Source organism: Geotrypetes seraphini, chromosome 1, assembly GCF_902459505.1.
Source record: "Geotrypetes seraphini chromosome 1, aGeoSer1.1, whole genome shotgun sequence".
Classification (NCBI taxonomy): Eukaryota; Metazoa; Chordata; class Amphibia; order Gymnophiona; family Dermophiidae; genus Geotrypetes; species Geotrypetes seraphini.
In genome coordinates this window covers 65,410,020-65,433,855 of record NC_047084.1, presented here as the reverse complement: position 1 = coordinate 65,433,855, position 23,836 = coordinate 65,410,020, and the positions used below count along the sequence as shown (strand labels likewise).

The following is a 23,836-nucleotide window of genomic DNA, read 5'->3' as shown; positions in this document are numbered from 1 at the left end:
AAAATGTCTTTCCCCTGCCAAAGCGTATCCTCCAGGTTCAAAATCGACCAAAGCTCAGCCTTCATTCGACTATCTGCTTTGTATGTAGATTATTTAGGTTTTCAAGCAAGAAAGTTTGTCCTCCATCCTCTTCCTTAAAACCCTTTGAGAGTGCTCAAAGTTTGTAGCTACACATCTGAAGTTTAAGGAAAGGGAATTCGATCAGTGCCTCTAAACCCCTCATACTCTACTACTACTTATCATTTCTATAGTGCTGCTAGATGGAAGCAGTGCTTTATATAAAGCCCTCTCCTACTTTCCTAAAGTGATCATCCATCCCTTCACTTTTAGTATTTTTTAATATCAACTTTAAATGACTTTAAACCCACCTTGTCTGTCACGGTAGGTCCCATCTTCTTCAAACCCTGCGCCCCAATGAGATGCAGGAGGAAGAGGAGAAATAGCACAAACCACAACCGCAGCAGCCCAGTACTACTCTCACCCTTCATTTTTGCAAAACCCAGAACTCTGGGGTACTGGGAAGCTCTGGCCCTTTGCACATGCACCTCCTTTATTACCCAGCTTCTGGTCTGGAAAATCGTGATGAGGGCAGCGAGTGGGAGGCGAGGGGAGCCAATAATGAGAACGGCAATAAATCATGTCTTATTGCTCTCTCCTCATTTTAACCTGGTACACAGATGTTTAAAAGGATAGTTAAAATGATGCAGTGCTTAGATTGAAGTCAAAGCTTTGAGCGTTTCCTTCCACCCAACCCCAGATATTGCCAAAAGTCATCAGAACAACTAGGCACATCTAAATTATGTATGATGTTCTTTATTTATTTTCAATGAAGCAGATTATGTATTCTGTTCTACACAGAAAGGGCTATCTATGATCCCTCTTTAAATGGGAATTAGCTGCTTTTCTGTGGCTAATTCGAGCTCCAAATAAGCCTCTTAAAATATCACAATAGCCTCAAAATTATTTTCTAGAGCCTCAGAATAGCTTTGAACCACATAAGCCTTTCCAGGCTCTAAATGGTTGCATTTTTTTCCACAGCTATACTTATTAGGAACAATTGCTTAATCTTATAATTTGCTGCATTTGACTTGTTGAAAAGTAATTCCTAATTGTTTAAAATCATATAGGCTACTTATGTAGAAGGAAATTTAATAAGAGGACACCAACATCAAAGTAACAAAAAAAAGTAACTATGGTATTTTATGCTTTTTTATGCTGGCTGATATAACATCCCAAAAGAGGTGAAAAAATATAAAATATCAAAAACACCTTAATAAATACAAATACTGTCTCTCTGTTATTGATGGAGTCATTGGACCAAAGTGAATTGGGAATATGAATACAATTTGTTATGCTTCCTGCAGCCTTACCTTGGTCCTAACAGGGCTGTAAAATATGCTGCATGTAATTAAGTGTTGGTTTAGGACTTTATTGTTAGTTATTTTCTGCCAGGACATGTGAGACAAGGATTGTGGAAAATGTAGTCTGAGAAAGTGTATAAAGCACAGTTACTTACCGTAACAGGTGTTATCCAGGGACAGCAGGCATATATTCTCACACATGACGTCACCCATGATATTCTCACACATGGGTGACGTCATCTACGGAGCCCCAGCGCGGACAGCTTTTTCAGCAAACTTGCTAGAAGTTTCAAGTTTGCACACTGCACCACGCATGTGCTAGCCTTCTCGCTACTAGAGGGCGCATCCCCACCTCGTGGTCCTCAGTTCCATATCCAGCAAAGAAAAGCCATCCCCGGGGAGGCGGGCGGGTTGTGAGAATATATGCCTGCTGTCCCTGGATAACACCTGTTACGGTAAGTAACTGTGCTTTATCCCAGGACAAGCAGGCATGATATTCTCACACATGGGTGACCTCCAAGCCAACCAGAAAGAGGGTAGGTGGGAAGATGGCAATTTAGGAAAACAGGTTACGTAACACCGACTGGCCAAACCGGCCGTCACTCCTGGACAAGGAGTCCAGACAGTAATGGGAGGTGAACGTATGAACCGAAGACCAGGTGGCAGCCTTACAAATGTCCTCCATAGGAGTAGAACGGAGGAAAGCAACCGAAGCTGCCATCGCCCGGACCTTGTGCCCCGTAACTCGACCCGAGAGCGGGAGACCAGCCTGAGCGTAGCAAAAAGAGATACAAGCAGCTAACCAGTTGGATAAGGTACGCTTGGAAACCGGATGTCCTACCCGATTAGGATCAAAGGACAAAAACAATTGAGGAACCTTCCGATGAGACTTAGTACGTTGGAGATAAAAAGCCAACGCCCTCTTACAGTCAAGCGTGTGAAGCGCCGTTTCACCAGGATGAGAATGGGGCTTCGGAAAAAATACCGGAAGAACAATGGACTGATTGAGGTGGAAATCAGACACAACCTTAGGCAAAAATTTGGGATGGGTGCGCAGAACCACCTTGTCATGATGAAAAACAGTGAAAGGAGGATCCGCAACCAAAGCCTGTAGCTCGCTAATCCGACGAGCAGACGTGAGCGCAATCAAAAAGACTACTTTCCAAGTAAGAAACTTAAGAAGAGCTTTATCGATCGGCTCAAAGGGTGGTTTCATCAGTTGAGCCAGGACCACATTAAGATCCCATACTACAGGAGGAGGCTTGAGAGGAGGATGAACATTCACAAGACCCCTCATGAAACGAGAAACCAGAGGATGCAGAGAGAGGGAACGACCCTCGAGATGTTGGTGAAATGCAGCAATTGCACTAAGATGTACTCGAATGGAAGTCGTCTTCAGACCAGAATTCGACAGATGCAACAGATATTCCAGGACCGAAGACACAGGAACTGAACCGGGGTCCAAGTGATTAGTGGAGCACCAAGAAGAAAATCTGGTCCACTTCTGGGAATAACAAAGCCTAGTCGAGACTTTGCGAGAGGCCTCTAGAATTTCCCGGACTGAGTGAGAAACCGGAATCGAAGTCAAGGGGAAAGGAACCAAGCGGTCAGATGTAACGACTGAAGATTGGGATGTAACAGCGAACCCCGACTCTGAGACAGCAGAGAGGGAAAGACAGGCAGAAGCAGAGGCTCCCTGACACTGAGCTGAAGAAGCAGGGAGAACCAGTGTTGTCTTGGCCAACGAGGCGCAATGAGAATCATAGTGGCATTGGTCGATTTTAGATGAACCAGCGTTCTCAAAATCAGAGGAAAAGGAGGGAACGCATAAAGGAACCTCCCCTCCCAGTCGAGAAGAAAAGCATCGGCCTCGAGACGGTCCTGGGAGTACATCCGAGAACAGTAAAGGGGTAGTTTGCAAGTCTCGGGCGAAGCAAACAGATCTACCTGAGGAGTCCCCCATCGGTCGAAGACCTCGTGTAGAACTCGGGAGTTCAGCGACCACTCGTGCGGCTGGAGGAGACGACTGAGCTTGTCTGCCAGGCAATTCAGCTCCCCCTGAATGTAAACCGCCCGCAAGAAAATGTTCTGAGAGACGGCCCATGTCCAAAGCCGCAGGGCTTCCTGGCACAGAGGCCAAGAGCCCGTCCCTCCTTGCTTGTTGACGTAATACATTGCTACCTGGTTGTCTGTCCGAACGAGAACCACTCGATCGTGTAGGAGGTGACTGAAGGCCCGAGCGGCCAGATAAATGGCACGAAGTTCCAACACGTTGATGTGACACCGACGATCCGTGGCCGACCATAGGCCTTGCGTTCGTAAACCGTCCAGATGGGCCCCCCACGCATACTCCGAAGAGTCCGTGGTCAGGACCTTGCAATGCGGAGGGACGCGAAAGAGCAAACCTCCGGACAGATTGGTAGAGTTGGTCCACCAACGGAGCGAGCGTCTGAAAGACGGAGTCACAGTCAAACGTCGAGACAGTGGGTCGCGGTCCTGACGCCATTGCGAGGCCAAGGTCCACTGAGGAATCCTCAGGTGCAACCGAGCAAATGGGGTCACTTGGACCGTCGATGCCATGTGCCCCAAAAGCACCATCATGCGTTGAGCCGACACTACCTGCAGTTGCGAAACCTGCCGGCCCAGGCGAAGCAGGGCCTCCAGCCGTGGGGAAGGAAGGAAGGCACGGAGGAGAACCGTGTCCAGCACGGCTCCTATAAACTGGAGGGATTGAGTCGGCTGCAAGTGAGACTTGGGAAAGTTCACCTCGAACCCCAGACCCTGAAGAAGCGTGATAGTCTGTTGGGTCGCTGAAATAACTCCCTCCCTTGTCGGGGCCTTGATCAGCCAATCGTCCAGATAGGGAAAGACCTGTAACCCCCGGGAACGCAGAGCAGCCGCGACCACCACCATGCATTTCGTGAATACCCGAGGGGACGAAGCCAGACCGAAGGGTAGTACACGGTATTGTAGGTGCAAATCCCCGACCTGAAATCTTAAAAACTTCCGAAAGTCGGGATGCACCGGAACATGGGTGTACGCTTCCTTCAAATCGAGGGAGCACATCCAGTCCCCCTCGTCCAACAGGGGATATAGAATCGGAAGCGATAACATACGGAACTTCTCCCGGACCAGGAACTTGTTGAGCTTCCGGAGGTCCAAAATGGGGCGCAAGTCCCCGGTCTTCTTCGGGACCAAAAAGTAACGGGAATAAAATCCCCGGCCTCGCTGATCGAGAGGCACCCGTTCGACCGCCCGAAGGCTCAACAAGGCCCCGGCTTCCTCGCGGAGAAGGGTCAACTGGCTTCGATTGGACGGGCACGCCCCGGGGGGCATGTCTGTAGGCTGTCTGGAGAAGTTTAACGAATAGCCCTCTGAGACGGTCCGGAGCACCCATGCGTCTGACGTAATCCCGGACCAAGCCTTGGCAAAAGCCGTGAGCCGACCCCCGATGGGGAGGGGGTTGAGCGACCTCGCGGCGGGGGCCAGCCCCCGGCCGCTCATCCCGTCAAAAAGACGGCGCCGGCTTGGACGCCCCTTGCGTGGCGGGTTTAGCGGGTCCCCCTCTACCCTGTTGGGTAGGGCGACGGGGTGGAGGCCTCGAAAAGGCCGGTGTGGATTTTTGAGGGTACCGCCGAGGCGGTTGTTTAAAAGGCCTCTGAGCCGGCGGTTTAGGCTTTGGACGAACCAGAGACGCCAGAGAGCGTTCTTGCTCAGAAAGTCTCTTGGTAGCCGCATCCAGGGAGTCGTCGAATAACTCCGACCCGACGCAGGGTAGACTGGCCAAGCGCTCCTGCAGGTTGGGGTCCATCTCGAGGGTCCGTAGCCACGCCAGCCGGCGCATGGCTACCGCACAAGCCGAGACCCTCGAGGCAAGCTCGAAAGCGTCATATACCGCATGAAACAGATAGAATCTGAGCTGGGACAGGTTCGACGCAAAGGTGGCAAATTTATCCTTGTGCGACTCCGGAATCACCCCCTGAAAATCCGGCAGATCCTTGACCATGGACCTGAGGTAGGAAGAGTAGGCGAAAGCATAGTTGAGGACCCTTGTGGCCATCTGGGAATTCGCGTACAGACGACGGCCGAATTTATCTAGGGTCCGACCCTCTCTGCCCGGGGGGACAGCGGCCGAGACTCTAGAAGGCTGCGTGCGCTTAAGAGCCGACTCCACCAAGAGCGACTGATGGGAGAGTTGCCCCTTGTCAAACCCTTTAGGGGGAAGGGTCCGGTATTTGGATTCCATCTTGGTGGGCACTACCGCCACTGTAAGAGGGGTCTCAAGGTTCCGTAGCAAGGTTTGAAGGAGGACCTTGTGAAGCGGGAGGCGGGGGGATTCCCGCTGAGGAGCAGGAGAATCCTGTTCCTCCAAAAATTCTGTGGTATAGTGTGACCCTGCCGACAGGTCCACCCCCAAAGCCTTCGCCATGTCATGGACAAACTTTGAAAAAGAAGATGTCCGTGCGGGCGGGGAGGGTGACCGAGACTTCTCAACTGAGCCGAAAGGAGAGGCCTGGCGAGAATACCCGAACTGTCCCCCGGACTCCGAACCCCAAGAGGCACGCTCCCGTGACCTCGAAGGAGTCGGGGACACCGTCCGGCGAAGAGACCCCCGCGGGGAACCCCCCGGGGTACGGGGTATGGAGGCCCGTCCCTTCCGCCTCGGTGAGGAGGCACGGGAACTCTCCCTGATCGGAGACCGTAAAAGATCTTTGTTGTCGAGGCGGAGTTCCTCGACACGCAAGGCTCCGGTCTCGGGCGGGGTCGAACGACGACTCCTCAGAGGCGAGGCTCGAGACCGCTTAGCCTTTTTAAGGCGGTGCTTCGCCCGAGGCTTACTCGAGGGCGAGGAGCCCCGTGACGACCTCGGGGACGAGGAGGAGGAGATCCGGCGTACCCGGCGCTGCTTGTCTCGGGATCGCACACTGACCTCGGGCTGTCTCACCGGGGTCGGATCCGAGGGAAGCGTCGAGGTCGAGGCCGAGGGAGCTTCGGCCGCTGAGAGGCCGGTGCCCGAGGCCGAGGTCACCAACTGCGGGGCCCCAGAGACCGAAGGCGAGGCCGAAGCCTGCTGCAAGGTCTCAATGGCCCCGGAGAGCTCCGAGGAGATCAAAGCGCGAAGCAACTCCTGGAACGCCGGGATAGTGAGACCCGGAGGCAGCACCTGGGGGCGCTCCGCAGAGGGCGACCTCGGTTTCGAGTATTCCCTCGGGGCTAACCCCTTCGACACCTTGGGCTGGGTCGAGGTCGACGGTCCCGCCGACGACGAGCCCGAGGATGGCTTCCTGTTAGATGGAACTGAGGAAGGAAGTGGAGACTTACCCGGGGCTTGCTTCTGCGAGGCAACCGTCTTCGCGGGAGCCGAGGGGTCCGATGTCGAGGCCGAGGTCGAGGCCGGGGCCGAGCTCGAGGCCTTCCCCGTCGGGGTATCGACGGCAAAGAGATCAGCCATGCGGGCCTTGCAACGAGTAAGGGCCCGTTTCTGGAAGGTGGCACACTTAGGGCACGATGCTGTCGGGTGATGGGGCCCCAAACACCGAATACAACACCTGTGAGGGTCAGTGATGGACAAAAGTCTATCACACTTACCACACTTCTTAAAACCCGTTACGGGCCGGGACATGGGCCCAAAACAAGGCCGGGAACAAACGAGGTTCCTCGGCCACGGCTACCGGGAGCCCCCGGAGCGAAATCAAAATGAAATATTTTTTTTTTTTTTTTTTTTGAGAATTAAAGAAAACAAAGAAAGAAAATAAACGTAGCGCAGCGACCGCGTCGAATATCCGAACACAGCCGCGGCGACAGAAGGCAAAAGTAGCACAATTTTATCCACAGGGCTTCTGGCTCCGCGGATGAAAATGAACTGAGGACCACGAGGTGGGGATGCGCCCTCTAGTGGCGAGAAGGCTAGCACATGCGTGGTGCAGTGTGCAAACTTGAAACTTCTAGCAAGTTTGCTGAAAAAGCTGTCCGCGCTGGGGCTCCGTAGATGACGTCACCCATGTGTGAGAATATCATGGGTGACGTCATGTGTGAGAATATCATGCCTGCTTGTCCTGGGATAAACTGTATTTCCATTGGTCTTCATTCCTTCTCAGCTAAACTTGGACTCTCTTTGCTTGTTTTTTTACTTCCTGGCTATCTTTAGCTCTGATTGGTCTCTCTCGAGTGCCCCCCTCCTTTTTTCTGGTGGGCTTCCTGCTGTTCCTATGTGCCTCAGATGTCTTGCTGTTTTCCCTCTGCTGGAGCTCACCTCTAACCACACATCTGGCCACATGGTTTATGGCCGCATGGCAGTTTGGACCACCCTGATGCTTCTCTTTGTTTAGAACAAAGGTGTCAAACTCAATCACATAAGGGGCCGAAATCCAAAATATAGGCTAAGTCGCGGTCCAAATTTTTTATTAAGATACTTAAGGGGTCCTTTTATTAAGGTACGCTAACTGAATTAGCGCGCGCTAAATGCACACCTTAATAAAAGGATCCCTTAGTCTTAGTAGAAGTATAGTGTTACAACCTCAACAACCCCACACCGGCTCTGTGATATAAACAAAATAAATTTAAAAAAGACTTTTCCTCTCTCTTTTAGGTCCTAGTTCACGCCTACTGTCTAACACCACCTCTGGCCTGATACACATTTCAAATCTGACATATTGTAATCACAAAACAGAAAATAAAATTATTTTTTCTACCTTTTGTTGTCTAATCATTATTCAAATCATGTTGTGGTTCCAGGCTCTGGTTGTCTTCTGTATTTTGTATGTGCTTTGTTGGCTAATACATTAAAACCAATCTCAGATGGGAGCAAATACTGGCATTTAGAAAAGAAACACCAGAGAACAGAAAGAAAAAATAGTTTATGCTGAACCCTACTGCCAGTGCTCAGTCAGAGTTCTATCCCCGTGAGACGAATCACTAATTCCCTAAAAATAACCTTAAACTTACCAGCCTTTAGGATTGCCACTTTCCCCTTCCCGCTTAAATTTCTTACCATTACTGGCATAGAGGGGACTCCTATGTGCCCTCCTGAAGGCTCTCCAGGATCTGTCCTTTCCCAACATTGCTGTTTCCAAATAGCAAGAACTTGAGTGCATCGGGTTGAACCACACACGCCCCAGCCCAACCAACTTTTCCGTCACTTTCCGTTGTGTTGTCCCGAACAGTATAAAGCAAAGACCTACCAAGCACAGATACCTGCACTGACGCTTTTCATGCGAGACTACGACTGTGAGATCAACCCCAGAATACAAAGCGTTGTCACATTGCACTCTTTTCCTAAATGATATGAGCAAGATGCTGACGCTTGTACCTGTCGGCGGGCCAGAGTTTGACGTGTCTGGTTTAGAGGAACACCGTTTTCACCTCTCTGGCTCTCTCGCTCTCATTCCAACAGACCTTTCATAAAAATCAACCTGTTACCCTCTTTGGTTCTCGGACTTTCAGCATTTGCTTCTCCCCTTCCCTCTGTTCATCTAACCATATCATCTTACATCATACTGAATAAAGAAGCTGTACCCAGAGGGTCCTTTCCATCTATCCTCCGAGAAACTCCACAACTGTGAGTATCTGGTATATTTACTCAATAAAGTATATTTCAGAAAAACAGGAAAAGTATCTGCATTTGAATCTGCCTAGAGAGGTTTAACTCCTCTTACAATATGACACCTGATCTGGGATTGCATCGTATTAAAGCGGCAACCAGTTAAGACTTGAACGCTACACCCTGAAGCAGAGCTAGCACTCAAACCATGATCTCATGGATGCTACCTTCAAGGTAAGTCACAACATTTTAAGCAGTTCATGATTGAAGAATAATTATTTGTGCAATGAAAGACAAAAAGACATATAGACCAATGAGGACACTTACAGAATGAGCAATGGATACACGTGGGAAGTTGATTGCCTCTGTTGATGGTCCTATTTATATGTATTTTTAAAAAATATATAGATTTTTTTTCACAGTATATAGTAACAGTATTTATATTTCTTAATAAGGTGTTTTGGATATTTTTTTTTTTTATGTTGGCAACATAAGCACTTGTGCGTTTAAGAAATAAGCAGCCAGACCAGCCCTGATAACACACAAGACTTACCTGCTCTGAACAATGTGCAATTGTTTGTGCTTATGTGTGTGTGATAAAAAAAACACATGTAAGCCACAACTCTACCTTCACTTTATCCAAACTATCCCCATTTTACATGGTCATGCAATTTTATGGAACCCCTTTTCTGCATGTAAAACAGAAAACCCCCCTTACAATACCTTATCTGCAGTCTTTGTATTCCTGCTCAGCATTCTACCTCCAGAAATACCATGCCAGGTTTATTTATTTATTGACCACCTTTATGAAAAGGTTTGCAATAACTACCACATTCTTGCCAAAACAGAAAAACAAATGTTTGTCGAAAACCTTCCAACACTCAATAATTCAGCTTGCAAAATCACCTAATTTGAGCAGTGCTTAAGGCTTTAACATAAGAACATAAGCAGTGCCTCCGCTGGGTCAGACCACAGGTCCATCCCGCCCAGCAGTCCGCTCCCGCGGCGGCCCAAAACAGGTCAAGACCTGTCTGAATCATCAGAAGGGGCTCCCTTGCCACCTTGGTTTCCCATTTAAGTCCTGCCTTCCTATCGAAGTCCTAGCCCTCCGGTCTTGCACATGCACGACCAGGTTAGTTAATACTCATTACCTGATTTACTTCCTATACTTGTGTTACCTCCCAGCTCCTCCCTCAGTATCCCATGATCCCTTTATCCCTCAGGAATCCATCCAATCCCTCTTTGAATCCTTGTACCGTATTCTGTCTGATCACTTCCTCCGGTAGCGCATTCCAAGTGTCCACTACCCTTTGGGTGAAAAAAAACTTCCTTGCATTTGCTTTGAAACAAAAAAATGGGTTGGTGCTGCTACCTACTGCCTGTCACTGCCTTCAGGCTACAGAAAAAGGGAGACTGGCTGGCTTTGTGAATTTTCACATAATGTATAAAAATGAAGTCATGCTGCCTAAAGGTCTGGGATCTTCAATTCTACCACTATACAGAGGAACTGTGTCATCCTGATGCTATAAGAAGTCTATGCAATCCTAACAGAGTGTGCTTAAGAAAACAGCTCCTCCTGAGATTTGCTAATGCTGACCTTAATCCCGAGGGAAAGTACATTCAAGTGAAATGAGTGCAGGGAAAGTGCACTGGGTCACTAGCGGCAGCAGAAGAAAGAAAATAAAACCAGCTGAAACAGCATCAGGATCTTTGGTGTTAGGAACTGAAAATGTGCAAAAGGTCTTAGCCTAGAAATCAGTAGGCATAATAAACCTAGCCTGATTATTTACATGTGTGTCTGTGTTTGCCCTGGCAAGTCATCTGCTGCAAGAAAGAAGAGCGGAGGTGGGTCAGGGCACTGCCACTACCCATAGAAGTCTGTTTGTTCTCCCACACCCTATGCATTGTCTTCCAGTTGGCAGAAAGAGTTGGCAAGCAGTACTTCTCTACCTATTACCTCCTCCTCTGTTGACTTTTCTCTGTAGTCAGGACCACACAAATCCCATTTGTGAGAGTTTACAAAATATTTTATATTACAATGGGGGAGGGGGGTCCAATGCCATTTGTTCACCGGGGGCCTAACAGAGGGTTAATTCTGCCCTGGCTGTATGCTTATTCTTAGTAATACAATGCCCTAAGAGCCCATGCAGCACAGAGAGAAAAACATTCAAGTCTTTTTTTAGATTGTCCTATAACCACAGCTTCAAGTTTCTTGCTGATGAATCTACCCTTGAGTTGTTGCAAGCGTTTGAAAGTCCTATGGCAAATCTCTCAAATTCTGTAGCAGTGTGTTGTATATTTGCATAGATTATTTTTATTACGCAAAATACACAAGTAACATTTAAAGTATTCTGGTCAATGTTTTCAGTTCTTTAGGTTGTGTAGGAGTTGATCTTCGTGATTACTGCTGAGAAGGAAAGTAGACACAAGATTTATGAAACAGAACACAGCTAGGAAATGAAAGGGGGAATCAGGAAACACAAGGATTACAAGAACAGAGAAAGGGGGATCTTGGATCAGGAACAGAGAGGGAAGACCACTCTCCCACACTGATAACTTATCTCACTCTCATCCCCTGCATCTCATCCAATAACATCTCATTCTCCCCCTGCCCGCTTCTTTCCTTTGCACCTAGGGTATATAAGCCCCATCCTGGCTCAGAGCCAACAGTGCAGCACCTCAGTTCAGATCCTCTTCCTTCTCTGCTGCTTTGCTGCACTTTGAACCATATCAGGGGGTGCTGAAAAATTCTCAGCCCAACTAACTTCCTAAATTATGAGTGCTATTTTGACACTGTAGCTGAAAAGTGTTATTTCATTTTGCAAAGTGCCAATTTGCATAATCATAATGCTATGTTTTGACATTGTTTCATATCATTGATTGAACCATGTCAATGAAAAGTGTGGAATTTTCAAGTGTGGAACTCCATGCCATCAAGAAGTTCCTATTCCTGCAGAGGAAAACCCCAAAGGAAATCGATGAATGTATGATACAAATATTGAGTGATAAACACCCATCATACTCCACAGTGAAGAAGTGGTGTGCAAACATTCAGCATGGAGATTGAGACCGACGATGCAGCAAGGTCTGGGAGGCCTCAAACGATGTCAACTCCTGAAATTGGTAACCATGTCCATGACCTGATTTTGTCAGATCTGTGAATATTGGCTAGAACAATTGCTGAGATCTACAGATATACAAGGGAAAGTGTTGGATGTATAATCCAAGAGCACCTGGATATGCAGAAACTGTCAGCCAAGTAGGTGCCTAAATGTTTGAATGCTGATGCGAAACGACATTGAATGGACACTTCCAAATTGATTTTGCAGCATTTTTAGCAAGCTGATGCCAACATTTTGGAATGACTAGTTACACCACTATGATCCTGAGACAAAACAATATTCCATACAATGGCAATACTCACTCGAGGAACGCAGAGAGAGGGGGGTGACATGATCGAGACATTCAAGTATCTCACGGGCCGCATCGAGGTAGAAGAAGATATCTTCTTTTTCAAGGGTCCCGCGGCAACAAGGGGGCATCCGTGGAAAATCAGGGGCGGGAAACTGCACGGGGACACCAGGAAATTCTTTTTCACTGAAAGGGTGGTTGATCGCTGGAATAGGCTTCCACTTCAGGTTATTGAGGCCAGCAGCGTGCCTGATTTTAAGGCCAAATGGGATAGACACGTGGGATCTATTCACAGAGAAAGGTAGGGGAGGGTCATTGGGGTGGGCAGACTAGATGGGCCGTGGCCCTTATCTGCCGTCTATTTCTATGTTACTCAGGTTCTCCAGGGCCAAGGAATTTCATGACACAAAAGTCAGCAGGAAAGGTCATAGAAATAGTGTTTTGGGATCAGGAAGGTGTTGTAATAAATGACTTATCTTCCAAGAGGACAAAAAGTTAATGCAAAATACTACTGTAACTTGCTATGCCAATTAAAGGAGGCATTGCAAGAAAAAAGGAGAGGGAAGCTGCAGAAAGGAGTTCTCTTTTTTTGCAAGACAATGCATATGTTTACAAGACTGGAAAAACAATGGATGTCTTGATACAGTTAGTGTTTCAGTGCATAGACCATCCACCCTGCTCACCAGATCTTGCTCCATAGGAATAATTTCTGTTTCCAACCCTTAAAAAGAGTTTGAAAGGGCGAATATTTTTGAGTGATTGTGAGGTGATTGCAGCAGTGGAGGAGTATTTCAGTGACAAGATAAGAGTATTTTTTGGAAGGGTTACAGAAACTTCAGACAAAATGTGCTTCGTGTGTAGAACTTAGGGGTGACTATGTGGAATATCTTATAAGTTTTATGGCTCCACGTCATTCCCTTCTTGGTTGGCCTGAAAGAACTTTTCAGCACCTTCCGTACAGTGCATGGCTACATCTTGAACAATTTGAAGCAGGACACTAGCCCTAGCAGCTGAGGAAGTAGCCCGAGACATTACTGTGCCACAGACCTTCCTTCTAAACTCAGAACTGGATGGGAGGGAGAGACACAGGGAGGCAATTAAAAGTATGCACAAAGGATTGAGCTATGTAGCCTTACCATACCTGCAAAACAGCAGACAACCAGGAGTCCTGCATGCAAATCAGTCAGTATAACGGTAAAGATACAGGATACAGTCAATGAATGAGCATGTATTCACCTAAACTTATAAGTGGTACTCTTAATTCACTTAAGTGAAAACCAGAAGGCAAAATTCCGACACAACAAGGAAACGTTCACTGAATATATTTACTCCCACGCCTTACCACACAAGGAAACTATCACTGGAACTTAATTCATAACCAGCAAACTTTCCCTGCCATCCAAGTGTAAACAATCCACCAATTCTATGCACCACTAATTTCTGTAGCTGCAGTAAGGATCGCACCAGATTAATTGCTTTTCTAATAACAATTCTGACAAAGCTCAAGTTGAATAAAAGCATCTGGGGTGTATTAATAGCATTGTACCAAAGAAAGCTCAAGTTGAATGATTTTTTTATGGAAGGAAAGGGGGCAGAATCAACCTACATGACTTTATATCTGTAACTTTATCATGCCACAATCTGATATCATTCAATTTATTCCAATGTTCAAAATTAAGTTGAAAAATTCAGGCAACTATTCCTTTTTGCCTTAAGTGTTTTTACAAGCAATAATGCATGCAGCTTTCAGTGTGATTTATGGCCCACTTCTACCTTTAATACTTTGACCCAGATAACAAAATCAAAAGGTTAACAAATGAAAGAAAAAGAAAACATAAGGATTAACTTGTTGGATTAATTTATGGGGTCTTTTCTAAACATTAGCACACTATCTGCAGCAGTGCCCAAAATAATAAAATGGGTTCTGGGGCAGACAACGCGCGCTAATCATTAATAAAAGACCACTTAAAAAAAGTATTGCCTTTTTTGATTTGGTTTTATTTTCTAATTTATTTCTACCCAGTCAAGTGGAATAAACACTGTATAGTTCCACTCTGCAGTAAAGAAAATCTCTCCATTCCACGTTATATATATGATTACAAGATTCTTTGCCCGAATCACACCACTATCAGTTCTTTGGCATTTGAGCAGTTTTACACCACCTTTGGGTTCCTTGAAAAAGAACTTCGAAACATGGTCCATGTCGGGACCTGTTGAAATACTTGAAAGCTAAGTGGGAATTTCTTCCTTTCTTTTGCCATTGAAAAATAGTTTCATTGTTTGAATAGCACTTTCACTTTAAATTTTTTCAAAAAGTCATACACAGTGATGGGGCGGTGGGTTTGGCTATAGGAGCTACGGCTCTTGGTCAAATCTCACAATTCTGAGTGTATGTGAAAATCTAATTAATTTATTTCATAAGCCAGATATACATTTCATTTATCTACTTTTGTATTGAGAAGTCTTATCCAGCTATATAGTATTCAATTACTTTGACTTCCTAGTCTTTTACGTTACGATAGAACATACTTCTCCACTTAATCTACACATTGTGACTCAAATATAATGGGGACATGAGATGACTCTCTAAGATCAGCCAATCCGGAAGATTCTCCACAAGTTCAGGAAGGATCCAATACATACCCTGACGCAGAATGAAGGCTTGATACCTATAAAAATTTTGAAAATTTACTCCCCCACCTTGTGGTTTTTGCAAAGATACTAAGGCTATTCTAGCAGTTTTACACAGCCAAATAAATTTTGTAAGAATCCCATTTAAATTCTTATAAAAGGAACTTTGAAAATAAACTGGTAACATACTCATTTGGTAACAAACCACAGGCAAAATCATCTCCCCCACCAAGAAAGATGTAGTGGGTTCCAATGCTCACACATTTCTTTGACTTTTAGCAATAAAGACTCTTCATTTACTGTCATTGTGTCTTACAAAGTTCTTTGAATCATAATACCCAAATATTTTATTCCCTCTTCCTTCCAAAGAAATGGGAATGGATCAATTAAACCTTTTACATAATGCACAGTTAGTGGAAGAACCTCTGATTTGCTCCAATTTATTTTGTAACCAGAAAATTTGCCAAATCGACCAATCAATTCCAGTAAATGTGGTATGGTACATTCAGGATTCTTCAAATGAAGCAACATATCATCTGCATAGACCAAAACCTTATAATCTCGACTTGCATATGGAATTTTCTGTATCTCCTTTACCTGTGGAGTGGCCAATAACAAGGGTTCCAAAACAATATCAAAAAGCAAAGGAGATAATAGACATCCTTGTTTAACTCCCCTCTTCAGACAAAAACGCTCTGAAAATATATTATTAATATATAATCTGGGAGAAGGGGAACTATACAAAGTTTGAATCATTTGAATAAATCCGGATCCCATTCCAAACCAATCCATTGCTCGATACATGAAAGTCCATTCTACACGATCAAAGGCCTTCTCTGCATCCAAAGAAACAGAGAAGGCCAGATGATCCATTGTTTTTGCTAAATTTAGCACATGAAATTCCAATCTGGTATTATTTGAAGAATGTCTTTGAGCAAAGAAACCCGTTTGGTTCATACCAATCATATAAGGGAGAGCCTTGACTAATCTTAAAGCCAATAACTTAGCCAGGATTTTCACATCCACATTAAAGAAATAGGCCTGTAGTTTGAAACCAACATGGGATCTCAGTTTGGCTATGGCAAAACAATGGTTAACGATTCCGTCATAGTACCTGATATACAATCCTTAGTCGGTTGTGATTGATATAAATTTAAAAGATGAGTTAATAGTAAATTTTGAAAAGATTTGAAAAACTCCACTGTGAAACCATCACTGCCCGAGGCGGATCCAGCCCTGAGAGACTTCAATGCTGCCTGGAGTTCTGTAGTTGATACAGGCGCTTCAAGTTTTTCCTTTCTATGCTCGAGAATTTTCGGCCCATTTATTGAATTTAAAAATTCTCTACTGTCATGTTCTTTATCTGAATAAAGCTCAGAAGAATATAAAGCCTTAAAATAGTCCAAAAATTGTTTCAAAACATCACCAATATGGGTATGAATGTTATCTTTTTAATCTGTAATGGCCATAATATTTACTTTTCTTTTTGCTTTAAGATAATTAGCCAATAATCGTCCCGCTTTATCCGAGTTTCCATAATACGGAGCCTGCTGAGAAAACAAATCTTTCCTAGCCAATTGTGAGGAAATCTCATTATATTTGTATTTAGCTTTCAATAAAGCATTCAAAGTGTCTTGTTCCCATTTCGAGGCCAATTGTGACTCTAAAGTCAAAATAGTTTGTTCCAAATTGGAAATTTCTAATTTTAGCAGTTTCCTAATATGTGCTGAACACGAAATTATTTGCCCTCTCATAGTAGCTTTGAAAGCATCCCAAATAATTTCCAAAGAGATTTCCTCTGAGGTGTTAAATTGAAAATATTCATTCATTTTTATTTGAATTTCCTCAAGAAAGTTTGAATCTGCAAGCATTGCATTATTAAACCTCCAAACAGGTTTATTAGAATCTTCTTCAGTAAACTGATATTCTATCCAAATTCCAGCATGATCTGACAAAATGATTGGATCTATGCTATCCTCTGTGACATTTTGAATTAAATAATCCGAAACAAAAAATAATAAATTCTTGAAAACGATTTATGAACTTGGGAAAAGGAAAATTCCCTAGCATTAAAATAAAAAATCTGCTATATATCCTTTAAACCACATGTATGTACCAGATTATCCAGACCTAATGATTTTATTTGTCTACTCGGTTGTTTATCAATTATTGGATCCATGACAGAATTTAAATCTCTGACTACAATTAAATTAGTCATAACCAGTGATAGAATAATTTGTATGAGTGTTTTAAAGAAATCTGCCTGATTAGTATTTGGTGCACACATATTAAAAAGTGTCACAGTATCTTTTCCTGAAGCCATATTTACATAGAGCCATCTACCCAATGGATCAGCTCAAAAGTTATCGAAGTTAGCAGAGACAGTCTTGTTAATCAGAATTGCCACCACTGCCTTTTTACCTACTGCTGGGGCAAAAAAATGTTTTATCCATCCTCCCTCCAATTTGGCCGCCTCCACAGCGGATACATGAGTTTCCTGAATAAAACAAATATCTGCTGGCTGACTTTTCAAAAAATTAAGAGCCTTTTTCCTTTTGATAGGGTGATTGAGTCCATTTACGTTTAATGAGTATAATTTTAAAGCCATTTCCTTATATATAGGTACTATCAAATGAAAATATAACTTCTTTTTTGCTGAAATTATAACTAATTTTTACACACACATCCAGAATTCTAAACTAAAAGCCCTCCCTCCCCAATCCCATTAAGTATCTCAAAAACTTGGGTGTGCGCATACTGACTACCACTTGCTACCCTCTCCCAGGCATCCTAAATCTTCCCAATAATTTATCCTCCCCATTTTATAAATACAATAAATTATGATTCCCAACTATATTAAATGACTATATTATTAAGCATGAAATATTCAATATAATTCATTTAGCCCCTCTAGCAGTTTAAATTAAAATAATTCTTTGAACAATACAGAATTTTGATATTTGAATAATATAACATTCAATGTGCATTTTGTTTAAAATTACTCAACACCCCTAGATAATATGTATAAGTCTTACCAATCAATAAAGTAAAATTAAAACCTCCGATTTATCATAACTGAATTAAATAAACAAGTCAATTCATTCATAACAAATAAAATTCACCCACTCTCTCATAAATAATAGATATCTGTCAGAAATAATTAGAACGAAATAGTCATGGCTCCCTCCTGCCCCGATCCTGTCGGGAAGTTTGGAGGTGCTGCGGGGCAAGAGGGCTTGGGCTCTCTCTTGCCCTGATCTTCATCGGAGGTTCGAGGCTGCCGCGGGGGCAGGAGGGCTTGGGCTCCCTCCTGCCCCAATCCTGTCGGGGAGTTCGGGGGTGCCGCGGGACAAGAGGGCTTGGGTTCCCTCCTGCCCTGATCATTGTCGGGGGGGGAGGAAGGGTGGATCGCGGCAGGGGAGATGAGCCATCTCTCCTGCCGCGATCATTGCTGCAGGGGGTAGGCAGGTTGCTGGGGCCGCTGAGCTGATCACAGCAGCCACAATCAGCTCAGCGGCCCTTTTCCGGCACTTATGCCTGTTTTGACTTGGTCTAAGTCAAAACATATAAGTGCTGACTAGGCAACCTGCCTAAAGTTTTGGTTATACCTGCTGCACGCCTAGGTCTAAGTCGGCCCACCTCCCACCCAACGCCCGCCCTTTCCCCTCCTCTAAAAACGCCTCTTTTCTCTCTGTGTGTTTAGAGGCAGGGGAAAGGCCTAAGCTGGTTTTAGATACGTCTAAAACCAGCTTTGATTATGGGTACTTGGACGATCAGGCTTTTTATCATCCAAGTACCCATTTAGGCCACTTTTTAGATGTTTTTTTAAAATTGTTATTATGAGCCCCATAGCTTTCAAGTGTAAAATGTTACTACCTCATGACCTCTGTCTATCTCCCATCTTCTTTTACTTAGCTAAAATAGCATATACAGACAGCCTAAGACCTAAATGAAGCTGTACTGTCAAAACCAGTGTAACTGTGCTATTTCTTCACTAACCTGATGAAGAAAGAATAACTCTCAAAAGCTTGTAAGTGATACACTAAGCAAGTCCAGATTTGGCAGTTTTTCAAACTTAAAGAGTTGGCAGCTTAAAATCTAGTTCAACCTGCCAAATCTTTATTTTAGAAGGGGAAGCACAGTCCAGGGAATTAGTCAGTCTTCTTTCCATGTCTCTCTCTTAGATTGCTTGTACACTACCCTATAAAGAACCGAGGCCCGGATTCTCTAAATGGTGCCGATTCTTTAGGTTCAGGTAGGTGCCCGAACTTACTAAAAAAACACCTTTGAAATGACATTTTTAACTGAATTTCAAGGTGCCTAAAAAAAAATTTGTGTCAGAAGTGGTGTTAGGCGGCCTAAAGCACCTATTGAGGTGTAATTTACATCATTGGTACGCACCAGAAATCTAGGCCAGGAAAACCCTGGCCTACCTACCTTTGCTGGAGGCGCAATTCTACATCTGGCGCCATCACATGATTAAGCAGCCGCTGACAACGTCACTGGTTACAAAATGTGGGCCTGAGTGCCCCACCATCCTGCCTAGTATCTCCTCTCTGGGACAGTGTTTCTCAGGCTGATCCTGGAGCACCTTCTAGCCAGACCACTGTTCAGGATATCCTTAATGAATATGCATTAAAGAAGATCTCCAAATATCTCTCATAAATATTTATTGTTATTGCCTAAAAAAACAGACTGGTTAGGAGGTACACCAAGATCAGCTTGAGAAACACTGTCAAGGGCTATACCAAATGTTCATATTCGATTCAGCCTTGAATAGTATCCTGAATACGTATTCATATTTGGTCGAATAGTGATTTAAATAAAGAATATGAATAATTCAGGGTTCGACTGTGCTAAATCTTACAGAAATACATGATCTCCGATTTCACATTGCTTCTTTTATTATTTCTTTTGTTAAAACTCAATGCCCATTATTCATATTCAGTATTTGTGTTCAGTCGAATAGAAAAATGTGTTATTTGGTACAGCTCTAATTTACCACAATATTTTATCTTGCCTTAGCTACTGCAATTGTATGCATTTTTTCAAGGCATTCCTACTATTTTTATTGGAGGTTGCATGTTAATGTTTCCATCAGCGCACAGTTCCTACTAAGAACTCGGGACCAATTACCGCTCCTATTTAATGGTAGTAGTTCTGCATTAGCCAGATGTAAGAATAACATGCTCACCTGTTAATACTTCCATACCCATTCTCTGTCCATGCCATTCCAACAGAAAATATTAGAAAAATTCTGTAACGTGGATTAATGCTTGGAAATGGGCAAACTACTGCAAAGCCCCTTAATGTGGTCTAACTCAGTCTGTTAACCGCTTTAGTAAAAGGACCCCTTAACACATTAAAACATTTATAACCAACCAAAAGCAAAAATACAATGGAAAAAGTAATTTTATTTATGCATTAAACTAATATTTGCCATGAGAAAAAAATAACTTTAGATCAACAGGTTTAAAGCATCAATCGGGGAGAATCCTATGATTAGATCTCAAAGCCTACTAGCCACATCTTAGCTCAAACTGCTCAGTAAATGCAAAAGTAACTTAGCAGTTATAGTTATCTGCCAACGAGAAAAAACCTGCCAAATTTCTGTTTTTCTCCTAGTGTATCTCCTTGCCTCCATGTAAAAAAATGTTAACTGACCTTGAGCTCAGATTTGGGAAAAATAAGTAATCAAATCTTTAAAAAAAGAATGTCTGTAACCGATAAGAATAGCAGACATAATTGCTTACAGCGTAAAATAAAATATAATTAACTGAAAATAAAACGGTTTTCAGGAGGCATATAAAAGTTAAACCTATAATCCAATAAACTGTGACAGATCATTCCACAGTTGAGGAGTGAGTCCAAAGAGGATCTGGTTCTTACTACTCTCAGGCTTGGCGGTGAAAGTATTTTTAGGGGCACCTGGCAATGACCTTAAATGCAAAGGGGATTGATACCAAGTTAATGGTCTCTTAAATTCCGAGAGTGGATTCCACCTAGTGCCTTGAAGGTCAAAGCTACACATTTTAATTTGGCATGATGGATCAAAAGCAATCAATGAAGTTCCTTTAATAACGCAATATGAAATACTTGCACACAATGAAGGCACTATACATCTTACGTGTATGCATTTTAATTAAGCATTACTGTTCTATGGGCCCTGTAACAGGCAGATAAACATGACATGCTATGTATGACCCCCCTATTTCAAGGGTATCAAAACTGCAATTCTAGAGGGCTGCAACCCAGTCAAATATTCTTCATGAATACCTAATCAATATTCATGAAAAATATTTGTATAGGTTGCCTCCTTTGTATGCAAATATCTCTTAAGCATAGTTATTAAGAATGTCCTGAAAATGTGTCCAGTTTGCAGCCCTTCAGAATTGTAGTTTGGCATCCCTGGCCTGTATGTATTGTCTCTTTATCAGACTGCAAGCTTCACAAAGCAGGGACTGGTAGATCTGTTAAAATGCTGCTCCAACTATACCACTTAATTTATTTTTTTAAAAACTGCTAACCAGTGCAAACACTTGTATAAGATTTTGTTGTATATGTATAATATACTATTTAACAACCTGTGGGCCAGAAGCAGCAAGTAAATAATGCAATATCACTAGAGAATATTTCATGTTATTGTACATCACCTTGGATTCTAAGGCCGAAGCAATTAATATTTGAAATTAAGTACAATTTTAAAAGAGAAAATGTGGAAAATGCATTGGTACACAAAACTCTGTGCATATCATTGAACCTTTTCCCTAACTTTTAAGAAGCTGGTGTCTCTAATTTCTCTGTATTGTTATACTGTAACTATAATAGTCCTCTTAAATGCAACATAATAATAATAACAATAATAAAAACGAAGGTTACAGGTGAAACCTTTTATCTGAAATAGGAGTACTAATTTCCAAAAGAGTTTACCAGTTCAATGCAAAATGTAGAAGAAATAAGAAAAATCAAATTACATTCAGTTTTTACCTATAATTTTTCTTTGAAATCAAAATCATATATGAAACAAAATTATATTTTTAGTACAGTTTAAAGACTCATTTCATTAGTGTTAAATCTATTAGGATTACCAAAACAAGAAATTAGTTTACTGTCCACAAACACGCTACCATCATCTTTATTCCTCTAATATAAACAATGGTTATTATGATTGCGTAGCCCGAGGTGACTTGTTTCGGGGCAAAACTATTTAATATATTAATTTGGAGTCGTTTATTAAAGAACCAAAAAACCGGCAGAAGCTAAAAACCAAAATAAAACCCCTGTACCTACACTCAATGCACTTTCACGCTAGTGAATAAACAATTTCGCTTGTTGATGAAACCTCAGAAAGTCTGAGCTCCCAAGAGAGCCGGTCATAAAAATATATTCAGTTCAGTTCAAATTAAATGATAAATGTCACTGAACCAGATACGTAGAGCTTGCTGTAAGTCAAATTATTTGCTTAAGACAGGGGTGTCCAATGTCGGTCCTCGAGGGCCGCAATCCAGTCGGGTTTTCAGGATTTCCCCAATGAATATGCATTGAAAGCAGTGCATGCAAATAGATCTCATGCATATTCATTGGGGAAATCCTGAAAACCCGACTGGATTGCGGCCCTCGAGGACCAACATTGGACACCCCTGGCTTAAGAGATCTGAAAAGGAATGTCGAGCTCCCGCGCCCACTGTATATGTCAATAACAATTTTTTTTCTCCAGGCGATGAATGCTGGAGCCTGGGCTTGGAGGAGGAAGTCTTCTAGACTCTATAGTAATAATGCAGCAAAAGAGAAACCGTTTCCAATATCTCACCTAAAGCTCGAGTCCCAGCGGTCCATCCGCTATCCGGCAAAGGGGCGGGGGCGATGTCCGGCTCGGTCGCCTTCTCATTATAGAGCCAGCGATTCGGGCGACACTCGCGCTTTTCTCCGCAACGCGGGTCAGGTTCCCAAATCTACAGCACGACCGGAGGTTTAATCCCTCGACGGTGAAAATCCCCGGTCCCTTCAGCAGCAGCGATAGCCCACCAGCCCCGACCGCCTCAGTACCGTCCAGGACTCGCGCAGACGCACGGACGCGCGGCGGCTTCCATTCAGACCGATTCCACCCCGCGTGCGAATCAGCTGAGTGCAGGACCTCCCCGAGCCCTAACTTGGAGTTCCTGGGAAAAGCGGGCACGAGCCCACACGAGCACTAACCCGCCGCCGAGGAGGAGAAAACAACCGCAAGACCCTCCCCTCACATGCTGCAAGCCCATTGGTCCGCTGCTCTGACGTCACGCGTGAGTTAGCCTCGCGCAGAGGTTATGTGCGAGGCGAGGGTCCGGGACGTCTTCTGCCCAGTCCTAAAGCTAGAGTTTGCCAGACCGATGACACGCCTTCACAGGCAGATGTGGAAAGCAGAAAGGAAGCACTGGGATTTCATTTGGGTCATACTGATTTGTGAACATGAGTTTATTTGTTTTTGTGAAAATCACAGCGGTGGACTTGCTGCAAGCTTTGTGTTTGCGTTATTCTTTAAACGTGGACCAGTGCACTATGCTGCGTGACACTTTTAATGTAGTGGTCTACGCTGATTTGTTGGTGTTACTTTTCCTTTGGATACAAGACAGTGTCAGTGACATCTCTAGGCAGAAATATTTGGGGTGGCAAGCTAGGAATGTAGCGGTGGGGGAGACATTTCTGCACATCATAACCTCCTTTTCTGCCCACCTTAAATTAGCAATAAAACACCAGTAGCTTCTATGCATAAAAGAAACCCTCCAGTTATTCCACACTTTTCTTGACATTTTTTGTTTCAAAGATATGAAATGAAAAGTGTGGATTCATGGCTCTATATCATTCTCGGTTAGGCTGAGTCCTATTCTTTCCAAAAATACTAGGACTAGGGGGCATG

General features: G+C 43.8%; 1 protein-coding gene across 2 annotated transcripts in view; it reads right to left on the bottom strand.

Moving 5' to 3' along the window:
- LIFR (LIF receptor subunit alpha) overlaps positions 1–23,209 on the bottom strand; it is a 149,954-nt gene extending 126,745 nt beyond the window's left edge. Inside the window, exon 1 of one of the 2 annotated variants that reach the window (XM_033932603.1) lies at positions 22,754–23,209. The gene's annotated coding sequence lies outside the window, so the exon portion shown is untranslated. The remainder of the gene's footprint in view (positions 1–22,753) is intronic. The other variant, XM_033932594.1, reaches the window with a different exon arrangement.
- Between the last annotated feature and the right edge of the window lie 627 nt (positions 23,210–23,836).